An 8,152-nucleotide genomic window follows, 5' to 3' on the forward strand; every position below is an offset into this window, starting at 1 on the left:
TCAAAAAGTCTTTGAGGAAATGTTCTGTCATTCTCCCATAGATTTTTACTCAATAGCGTGAGAGGGGTGTCGTTGAGGGTGGTCGAAGACGCGTCTGCTCGAGGATGAAATGGTTTTGCAAACAAAACCGTACAATTCAATAGGGCTTACCTTCAAGGTAATAAAAAAAAACGATTTTTATCTTGCATATTCTGAAGGTACACCACCAAAGAAAAAACATTTTTTTTTCAGCGTTTGGAGCTTTAGAATGAAGATTACAACTTCTGTAGCGACATGGCCAATGACAAAGCTTTCAATGTGATGATTTGATTGCATTTTCTAAAATCACCGTTACAATTCGTTGTTTTTTTTACTTTTTGTATTTCAAACATCGAAGTACTTAAGGATTCACTTTTTTATAAAGAGTAACATAATTTGATTCAAGAAGAGTTGGAAATTATGTATGCATAATACATAACCAGGTCATCAAAACAAGACAACATAACCGGAACAAAAACAGCGATATTTCTCAAATCTTTTAATTCTGAAATATTTTGTTTAGTTTTCATTTTTGTCGAGATGGATAATAGTTATTTATGTACCGAGTTGCAAAAAGTTGTTTTTTTTTTCAGCACGAGTCGTACATTTATCCAACGAGGCTTGCCGAGTTGAAGTTTAAACCACTTTAATAAAGATAATAAGTTGAAAACCACTTTAATAAAGATAATAACAATAATATCAATAATAATATTTCCATGCTTAATGGCTTGCAGTCAAAAAAGCCCAAAATCGCATATTTTGCCCTATAAATTGAGGTATAGCTCAAAATTGTGACGTGTTGGAGCAAATCTGAGCCTGGATTCGGATTCAGCGGCCCTAAATCCTTCGGAATAAGTTTGCTCTTGAGACAGATCAAAAGTTAATTTTTGTTGCGCTGTGTTATTTTAGAATAACATTATCAATTTCCTACTCTATCACGCCTGGGATCGAATCCCACTCCCGACAAACTCGCAAAATGTGAGTTCTTCCTTCGGAAGGGAAGTAAATCGTGGGTCCCGAGATGAACTAGCCTAGGGCTAAAAATCTCGTTAATACAGATATATAAAAAAAAAATAGAACCTCCTCAAAGCTTATTGAATTACAAACTGATACTTGCATCCCTTCAAATTTGCTGCAATTTCTTCCTAAAAGTTACACAGTATCTGTTTTTGGCTTTCATGGTCATGAAACCTTAATATCTATCCAAGATTCTACCCAGCTAACACGAAGTCGTATATGATGTAGAACAGGATGCTAAAGTGGAGGCCATATGCGTACATGCTCCCATTTAACCGTGGGTAAAGTGTACGCATATCGTCTCCATTTTAGCATCCTATTCAACATCGTATGCGATCGTGTGTTGGCTGGGTAGACATGCCAAATGGACAGAGACATTGTGCGAAATATTATGATGACCGAACAACTATCTTGAAAATTGTCTACTATAAATCTCAACATAGGGTCTGGGACCATTTGGGCAGGAGCACCTATTTTGGGCACTTGCTGCTATAACTCAGTCAATTTCAAACCGATTGATTTGAATTTTTGTACATGGCTAGATACTGTGCCTTTCTGATCGTGACTCAAAAATAAAGTCAATCGGTTCAAAATTGACTGAGTTATAGCAGCAAGTGCCCAAAATAGGTGCTCCTGCCCAAATGGTCCCAGACCCTAAATCCACCCGATATTCTGCAAATCAATTTGAAGGGCATCCAAAAAGAATCTTTTCATGAATTCGTCATAGATCTAGAAAGGAGAATGGTAAGACTTTTCGTACAAATTGGTCAAAGATCTCGGATGGAATCCTTTGAATATTTCTCTGGAATTGTGGAAATCGCTCAGGATCTTAAATCTGGAATCCGGCAAGAAAATGTCAAAGAATGGTGAAGGGCACTAATAATTATTTTGTCCAACATTCTCTTCTGAAGCGAAAAAGTGGGGATTCCATTCTCAGCGAAGTTTTACACAAGGTTTTACCTGAATCAATGCTAGGTAGAATTAATTACAAAGCCTCTACAGCAAATTATTTTTCCTTTTCCCTAACAAAAAATTTTTTGGGTTTATTCCTGAAGAAATTTCTTACAGAAACTTGTATAAACAAGTCAGAAATTTCAAATTATGAAAGAATTTCTTTGGGGTTTTCCTACATACTCTGAAGGTACTGTAATTGAATCGACTGTATGGTACAATTTACTATTTTTGGCTCCGCAGTCATGAAATGAACAAACGACGTTATTTATTTGCCCAACGTTTCGACACAAACCCCGTGTCGAAACGTTGGGCAAATAAATAACGTCATTTGTTCATTTCATGACTGCGGAGCCAAAAATAGTTAATTCTCTGAAGGTACTTCTACTGGATATTTTTCCAAAACCCTTAGAAAACTTCTGACAAAACAAACATCTTGTCAACTGTTGAGTCAAGCATGTAACCGACCGTGCCGAGTTTAAATCTAAATACGTTTCTGTCGTAAGATGCAAACCATTTTTGGAATTATACGGGGCAGCATTTAATTAGATTTCATTTTTTTTTACAGGTATTCTACCAGCTTACCCCAGAAAACATTTCAAGCATTTCTTTCAAAACTCATTGGTAATATACAATGATAGAATGCATGGATTGATGAAGAGAGGCCTGGTGAAACCCCTAAGATATTTTTTATAATTTTCAACGTAATTTTTGGAGATATTCTTGACAGATTATTTTTAATATTCACGAATTTATTTTCTTTAATATAAACAGGCAGTGGCATGTCTTTTTTTATGTTCTGTCGTTTTCGCCTAGGGCAAATAACATTGTAAAACTTTCAGTTTTTTTTAAATTGATTTTTCATTTTAAAAATGTGTAAAAATTAAAAAAAAAATAAAAATCCAAACAAAAAATCGTAAGTGATTTAGTTAATTGAATTCCACAACTTCGCGTCGAACTGTCTCTTATAATCTGTAACGCCGATTTTTTTCAGTGAATTTATCGTTCACGGATGTGATTCATATATGATTTAATGAAGTGCAATTCTAAGGGAAAAGTGTTACAATTATTAGAACGCAATTTTGGTAATGTTTTATAAGTAATGCTTGTTGAAATTTAATTGATTTCTTTAAACAAAAGCGTTGGAATGTTTCCAGATGCCATTTGAAATATTTCTATTAAAAGGTCATGTAAAATAAACAAAAAACATTTTTTTTAAATAATTGCAAGACTAATTTTGATGATTTTTAAAGCCTAAACATTTTTTTCATAATGCAAGAAAACCAATTCCGATACATTTAGACAAATATCGAGAAAAATGCCAGCAAAAAGTTGTGGTAGGTTTCCAGAATAAACAAATTAAATTGACAGAAATCTACATTTCCTAAAAAAAAATAAAAGTCTTTTCAAGAAGATGCTCAGAAACATCAGGGCACATATTTAAGAATTCCATTGATCAATTACTTTCGTGAAAAGCCAAAAAAATATCTCTCATGGAACTCATTAGAACAACAATGCTCGACGGAGAATCCCTTAAAAAACACACAGAAGAAGCATCTGCAAGAATTATTGGTGCAATTCTGGAGAATATTTCAACCTCCAGTTTAAATCCAGTGAAAAAATTGTTCGGGGTACAAAACCTGAAGCATTTTTCATGGCAAAATTTATAAGGGCTTTTTAAGAAAAAACATGATTTTTTGTGGAATGTCTGTCAAATATTGCAAAACGAATACCTACATATGTTTTAGGGAAACTCTTTGATGAGTTTAAGAAAGAGCTCTGACGGAATGTTCATTCAGAAGGATGAAAATCATCCAAGTTTTTCCGGCACGGTATTTGTGAAATTTTCCATACAATTCTTGATGATACTCATGAGAGTTCTCTGAGAGATGCGTAATAAGCCAACAAAAAATAAATAAAATAAAAAATGATGATTATTTTAAGTATAAATAAAAATAGAAATGTGTAGACAAACTTGGGTCAAATGCTAAGGAATAGGTGCTAGATTATTTCCGGTGGAATTTGATAATAAATTAGAGCAAGATTGTAAGAGTAAATACTGTTCAGAAAGCAGAACTTCTTTTTCGAAGATTGGCAGAATTGCGAAGAAAGCATCAAGTATTTGGCAGGAAATTTTAACATACATTTTGGATGTACATCAGCTAAAGTTGCTGTTAGATTTGCTTGATTTTAAAATTAAAACTCTGGACGATTATGTAAGTAATTTTTGAGCGACATATGAGCAAGATTCGGATGGAGATGATCCAGCTATGTGCTTGCTGAAAATCTACTCAATCAAGCCGATTATAATGAACAAGGTTTGTATGCAATGTCGAAAGAAGTTGTAGTTATCTCGTAGCACATCTTGTGTAGTTTTTATACTTGGACTGTTTGATGCAAAACGCATCCTTTTTAAAATATACATTGAATAAATCTGTGTACGATGAACCTGTAGCTTTGGAAATATTGTTTTTTGCTGGAAATTTTTGTAGTTTCTTGGAATTCTCAAAAGTTATCCTGAACCATCGCAATTTATTTTGTAGAAATTTTATGTAATGTTTCAACAAACTTCACATCAAACAATTTAATTAGAAATGCATTAGAAGTTTTTAAAATAATTTTTCAGACATTTCACTTGGAATGTTATCTGCGAAAACATATTCTTAAATATATTATTATAAAAGTGTAGGGTATCGGGATGCTTCGTTGGCATAGTCCCCTCGTTCGGCCTATCTCAACGTTAACCAAAAACTCAAACAAACACGCATAACTGGATATCGGAAAAGCTATGCGGCAAACAACTGTAACATTTCGTTTCAATTTTAGCACTTTGGAGCATTAAAATTGAATGAAAATGTCTCTTTGTTTATCTTTTGTAGACGCAATGATTCTTCGGCTAAGTGGGTAGTCTATACACATGATCATAAATGGCATGAATCTGGAACATTTCGAACTGACTTTTCAATAACTGAACATTTGATGCGACGGTCAAAGACTGTATTTTGAACTTGTATATTTGTTTTCAACGAATAATAAATATTTTACAAATTGAATGTGGGCCGAATATTGAGGACATTTTTTTCACTATGTACACAAATCTTGGCCCATCACTAAAGTGATGTCAACAACACCGGTAAAGTGACGTCAACAACATTGCTTGCGTAAGAACCAGAAAGAACGAACAGGAAGAAAGATTTTGTGTACGGTGAGTGTAAAAATATAACACAATAATAGGGTTGCGTTGTTACCGTTAATAAATTAAGAAAGAACTTTAATTTAAGTAATTCATTTACTGTTTTTTGAAAATTTTGCTCCGAAAATGTAATTTACAAGTAAGATTGGTGAACAAACAGAGATAATACTTCAGTAGAAATATTGAAAAAATGAGATAATAAGTGGTTCTAGTGCATGGACAGCAATAGGCCAATGTTGTATCCACTAATAGGCCAATTTTTGTACCATAGACCAACGTTGCATACCATCGCATCGAATCTTTTCAACTTAATAAAGTAAATTTTTGAATATTAACGTTAGTTTACTTCCAATTAGTGAAACAATAATTGCCTAGAGTGTGTAATAGGATCAACATATTATTTCTAGTGCTATTAATTCATGAGTTATGGTCAAAAATGTCAAGGCAGTTTGCAAATTAGGCCAAGGAATGGTACATATACCCTATAACAATCTGCAACGATCCAGATGTGCAAATGTATTCAACTAGATATTGAATCAAGATTTGGGAAAATAAAAATATATATATATATATATATTTTCAGAAATTTGCGCCAAACAGTTCCAGGAAAATCTGTAGAAATTCCGACAAAAAATTCAGTCAATGAAGGCAATGTATAACAAATTCTCTATCATTTTTTATAAAGCAATCGATTTATTTGAATTTTCGTGAAAAAAAAACATTCTTAAGCAAAAAGAGACGAAGCAGCCAAGGGCTGAAAGTCTCTTTAAAAAAAGACAAATTAATCAATATTGTTAAGGCTTAGTTAGTTATAATTGGGTGGATATGCCTTATCAACTATTTTGGAATGGTACTACCCAGTAAACCACAGTAAAGTTATGCGGGTTTACTGATACAAACATTCAACGATACAGATTTAAACTTTCAAATTTTTATTTTTAGTTATGGCAAGAAGTTCCGTGTAGTCTATGTCACTCCTGAATAACCTTTACATCGCATACATTGATCTGAAAGTGGCTGAATCTGTTAAGAAACCTCACTGTTCATCAATAAAAGTTTTCCAAGGAAAACATGCATATATCTATCAAATTGTAGAAAGGATTTGATAAATTTAAATCTTCCATTTGCTCCAATGTTAGCCAATTGAATAATTTCAGCTTTTCGAATTTCTCCCAACAAGAAAGCGCACTATCCGAGTGAAAACTGTACCTTCTGTGGGTGGCTGGATGGGAAAGCTGCCTTGCCGCCAGGTAGTGGGAGTCAGTTATGCGAAGTTATTAAAAATATGTTTTTATTCATTAGCAAGTTTATATAAAATAAATGGCGCTGTGCACACGTCTGAGACACGGCCACGCGACGGAGAGTGAAAAGGAAAAGATCCCAGCTGCAGCAGCAGCAGCTGTGATATGTGTGTGAGAAATTGCATCTCGCGTTTGTGAAAATTTCACAAGCGAAGAAACCATGAAAAGCGCGCGCGCGGCTGCTGTGCGCAGTGTGGCGAAAAAAGAGAAATCGGGGTTCGTCGCTTATTTTCCCAGTGCAGTCTTTTGAATGCAACTCAGCCAAAAGCTCGAGCTCCGTCGTCGTCGTCGTCGTCCGTCATGACTCCCCCGGCTGCCAGTTGCTTCACATTCACTTCGAAACTCGACACAGCAATGGTCTTGCATGATGGAATCTGTCACTTTCGATGATTTTGATTGGTATCTTCTCACGAGCGTAGGTTTGACTCATTACTATCACTTTCATCCGGAAAATTTCACCAATCCAATCAAGTTTGCACTTTCAGTGGTCAAACCTGCGCTCGTTTATCCACTGTAGTCTACCTCACTGTCACTGTATCTGTCACGTTTCTAGAACACCATCACTTCTCAAACACCACTCAGAATCCCCGCATCAAAAAATTCCCAGCGAACTTGCTGTGTTCCTTCTGCTCCCACGAAACAATGCAATGCCACCAAGAAAAACTCACAAAACCCTGAACACTCTCGGTTACTCTGCGAACGTTACTAACTCTTAACTAGGCGCACTAACCACAAACACAAGAAGCCGTGATTCCTCCGCACAGCTAGAGGGCCGTATAACGCGCGATTACTCAGAGTTTATCTCTCGTCGGACGAGCGGGCGAGGAGCGAAAGAATCGAAGCGATATTGACACAAACTATGCGAACTAGGGACTAAATCGAAAACGGTGTTTCATAAACATCGACGGTCCCCCAGTTGGAGCTGCGCTGTGGATCGGTTCGCGATCGTCCGTGCTTCGTTTCAACTTCGTCGGGGAGTGGGTGGGAGTTCGTGTTTCTGCCAGTCAGACGACGACAACGACAACGACGGCGGTGATGGAGTTGGTGTCGATCGGGCCAGTTGGTGAATGGAGGCGCCTTGCAGAGTCCGATCGCCGACCTACCATGTAGCTGGGGCTGGGGTTGTGAATTGAATTTCCCTTCTCTTTGTGGCAGCAACACGATGCAGGCGATCGGATCGGCGGGCTGTTTGGTGCTGACTAGTATGTATGTATGTAGTCAGTAGATTGCTTTGTACTAATCTTGTTCGCGCCATATGTGCCGTAGGTTCAAGTTGTTCGTTTGGTAAATTTTGGAACACGTTTCTACGTAGATTGCACCACTGTCCAGTCTAGCCAAAGCGGTGTGTTTCGTGGCAACCTAATGGATTGTTTCTGCTTAGCAATGCTAACTAGAAGCCACAGAGAGAGAGGCAGTAAAGATAGATAAAGATTTGAATAAAAATTGAGTTTGCATAGTTCGAAGTTGCTACTTGCAGCCTTGCGTCAAGATTCAGTGTATCTGATTAAATTCTTCATCTTTATCTATAGGATTGAATTATAACAATGTTGATTTTTTAATGACTTAGGTAGGATCTTGAATCATTTGGGCGGGTGAACCTATTTTGGACTCTTGCCGTTATAACTATGTCAATTTTATACCTAACAACATAATTTTTGGAGCATGATGAGAT

At 36.0% G+C, this 8,152-nt stretch overlaps 1 protein-coding gene across 5 annotated transcripts in view; it reads right to left on the minus strand.

Moving 5' to 3' along the window:
- LOC109420237 (probable chitinase 10) overlaps positions 1-7,468 on the minus strand; it is a 254,076-nt gene extending 246,608 nt beyond the window's left edge. The window contains exon 1 of one of the 5 annotated variants that reach the window (XM_062853763.1): positions 7,211-7,468. The gene's annotated coding sequence lies outside the window, so the exon portion shown is untranslated. Of the gene's footprint in view, positions 1-7,002; positions 7,117-7,148 lie in introns of those variants that run through there. The other 4 variants (XM_062853764.1, XM_062853762.1, XM_062853767.1 and 1 more) reach the window with 4 other exon arrangements.
- Between the last annotated feature and the right edge of the window lie 684 nt (positions 7,469-8,152).

This window comes from Aedes albopictus, chromosome 2 (assembly GCF_035046485.1).
Source record: "Aedes albopictus strain Foshan chromosome 2, AalbF5, whole genome shotgun sequence".
Lineage (NCBI taxonomy): Eukaryota > Metazoa > Arthropoda > Insecta > Diptera > Culicidae > Aedes > Aedes albopictus.